Raw genomic sequence first — 3,819 nt, 5'->3', positions numbered from 1 at the left:
TTCATCACACGGTGTTTCGGGGAAGTTTTCACACTGCCAGGTGAATCAAAATGCCAGTGACATCCATCCTCGGCCTGCATGTCATCTGTGAATAAACAGGGTGTCAGTCTGGCTGTGCTCCTGCTACCTGCAGACAGCCTCTGTCAGCATCAGACCAGGAAATGCCACCTCGCTGCTGACAGCTGCCTGTGCTGCACTCATACTGGCACCCGCAGGGAATGAGCCCGGCAGCTCACCAACCGGCTCTGCGCGCCACCACGCTAAGTACAGATCCCCAAACCTGCCGCTCGCTGCCCTGACAGCACTTCACTATATATCTAAATAGACCAGGAGCCCAGCGTGTCCCAGGGAAACTTTTACATTCCCCTCCATTCAAGGAGGATTTGTCACCTGGGAAGGAGGATAATGAAGCAGTGTTTCTTCTCTGGTTGTTCAAGGCAGTCCTTTCCTGCAGACATGGTAATGGCTGGATTGGATTAAATGAGCTCTCCTACTTGTCTGTCAAGGTGAGATCTGTGAAACTTGTAGGTTTTGTTTTAAGCTGTAAGGGTATTAAATGAATATGATTAGGGTGCAAAATGAAAAAAGTCGGGTGTTCGACTGAAGACATTGGCTTTAGATAGTTTTAGTCATAGCTGATCTCGCTGCCAAGGCTGCCGAGCACAAGGTACGCAAAGTCTCCTGACATTTACGAAATTGCAGGGATACTGCTATTCCCCTAAGTTATATTACAAATGATGTTTTTAAAAAACATATTTTGTTCCATTAAACAGAAAGGGCTTCATTAGGTAAGCCTTGGGGCAAGTGCTGGGCCAAAAGAATCATACAATAAGCCAAAAACCAACAACTAAAGATCAACGGCGTGCACACTGTGAGGCTCAGACTCAAACAGTTGGAAACGGCATTGATGAGATGGGACCACATGATTATTAACATTCAGAACATCGCATTCTTAGTGGTACAAAGAAAGGTTAATCTGGAGCAAAACAAACCATGGGTTATCTTTATTAGTAAGGAGCAGGTTTGTGCGAGTAGATATTGATATCAATCATTTTTGAGTCACGTTGATTTTTTTAATCTCATTTGCTCATTCATGCAGTAAATTAATATGATTACTATCATAATAAATTGAATGTGCCTCACTATAGCTTCATATTTGATGCTCACATATGACTGACATTTGCAGCAAACACAGGTCCTGGTGTGCACTGGTGTCTGCACACAGGTTCATGTGTCATGTTGCGTTTTTACATTTCATTTTGTTGCATTTCTGTTGGTGAAAATGTGCAGGAGCGACAGGTGATACTTTATTGTGACTGTACATATACTGTGAAACTGTGGAAACAAACTGGACCATACAAAAGAACTACAAGTCTAACGTAAATAAGTAAAGAGCAGATGAGTGTTATGACTTATCACTGTTTCAGCTGATGTTAACTTTTGCTAACTTTGTACAGTCAGCTAAATCAGTCAATGCTCTCTTCATGCAGAAATAAACTCCCAGTGTGTGTGTTTCACTTTGACTTGTATTTTGTTGACATTTGGTCCACTCATTGTGGAGGGTGGATAATCTCCTCTGCTGCCCCGTGGTGATGCTATTAGCCAATGGCAATAACAAAGAGGAAGTATAGAAGTACTGGACTATGGAACAAACTGCTCAACCCTAATAAAGAATAGCATAAAGCATTCAAAGTCAATGCAATGGCTTCATTGCAATGGGGTACATAGCTTAAGTTGAGGACTCAGAGAATGCAGTATGAACTGTAACTGACTATGACCTATCCCGGTCGTTAAGTGATGAAGTGATGAATCCTACTTCCGGGCCTAAAGTAGTCTGCGTTTAATATGGCCTTTGTGTTGTTAACATGTTTAATGTTTTGTATTTTCTTCTATTTAATCTCAAAAAGCTCCTAAAACAGTCAGTGATCACTGTTGACCTCCCTCGGCTTTTATTACCGCTAATCATTTATTTAAGCTCAGTTTTTAAAACCTTAGGATGTAACTACAGCCCAGCCCATGCAGCAGTATATGAATGACTAACCTCGTATTGTGGATGGATTATCTCAGTTGTTCTCCTGGCTGAAGTTTGGTCCTTTTACAGCATCCTGCCATGCGATTACATTTGTTCCTGACCACCGAGAACACTCACGTTAACTTTTATCGAGTGGAAAAAAAGTTAGCTTGTTTATATTATGCTAACATAGCTGTGTCGCTAGCGGTCACGTAGCACATCGTTATATACCAGCTAGCCCAACTTCAGTAACCCTACAAACGTCACTGCTGTTTAGTTTTCTGTCTTCATTTATGCTGGAAGTGATAGCAGAGCTGTATGTTTTAATTTGTTTCCAAAACCCCGCAGTCAGGACATGCTATATTGTATTTAGATAGAAGCTAGCGAGCTAACTTCCTGCTAACTTCTAACTCTGTTAAATGTCATAAATTCCGTTTTCATGGATGCCTGGATGTTAAACTCAATTGTTACACCTGGTAGAGCAGAACGCTGATCATTTTATTAAAGATGAAAGACTTTAGACAGTTTTCAACTCTCAGTAATGCCATAGTGATCGTTTGATATATGGACCTGCAGCAGAGTTTAGACCCAGACACGGCTAGTGACGTCAGACTTAACAACAGGATAGTATCAGATCCAAAACAAAAAATTAATTGTGAAATAAACAGTTGTTGTTGTAACTTTACAGTGCTTGTTTTCAGAGCACTCAATCCTTTATTCAGCCAAGGGAAAGTTTTTTGCTGGGTCAGGCCTGATGTAGACTTCTGGGGGAGTCACTGAAGAGCATTTAACACAAGTTGTGTCACTGCTGGCGTCAGTTTTTTAAAGGACAAACATATTTGTTGCACAAGGAATTTGTGGGTCGTTATATTTATGCTATGACGATTATTACTTATAATGAGATGGCGATTATTTTTCTCTCACTGAGAAATTTAAAAAGCAGCTGTGAATGCATGGGAGGAATAACAGAACTGGCCAATAACAGTAATTGCATGTAGTTACATTTCCAGTGAGGTTGCACGGTCCAGAGGCTTTTGTGGTTAAGACATAGCGATGGCGTAGATCATCGGCTGAAGCAAAAATCCCCAGTCATTCTTACTATTTGCTGCCATGTCTTTTTAAAATGTGTGCTTTTATCATTTGATCTTAATTACAGCTTGTTACACAATTAGAAGAATATATTGGTTCAACTCAGGAAGTTACGCTACACTTTTAAAAGAAATTTCAAAAGCTGGTAATGAAAATTGCCAAATAGCAACTGTAAAGTTCAAAATGGTATATAGTAGAAACATTTAATTACTGTAAAATGTAGAAATCCCAAATTTAACTAGGAAAATATGTTTTCTGTAAAATTACACAGAAAATATGTCACATGCAAGTAATTACTGCAAAGTTAATTTTAAACTATACATTCCTTTGAATTGTACCTTTAAAACTTTTTGGCTATTTAAAAATATTAATAACTCAATTAAATCAATTAAATCATTTTTAAATCATTTTTATTTTATTATTAGGTTTAGAACTGTAGAACTGTCATATAAAATAAGTTTTTTCATGTTTCTTCATGCACTGAGTGAGTGTTCTGAAAATACAGTGTAACTTGCTCTGTATTTTGCGTCTGTGAGATAACGACATTACCACATGGATAGTGAAACATCCTGACGCAGGCTTCGTTACAGTTTTGTGTCGACCTCACAATAGCTAATAGCTGATGTATTAACAGAAGTGAAAATTTTAGCCAGTGTTTTAACATGTATTTAAAGTTTGGGGAAACCTGGTGTCATTAAGGAAATGTTGAGCTGTAATTT

The sequence above is a fragment of the Aulonocara stuartgranti genome, assembly GCF_965226115.1.
Source record: "Aulonocara stuartgranti genome assembly, chromosome: 12".
Lineage (NCBI taxonomy): Eukaryota > Metazoa > Chordata > Actinopteri > Cichliformes > Cichlidae > Aulonocara > Aulonocara stuartgranti.
This window is presented reverse-complemented; position numbering follows the sequence as displayed.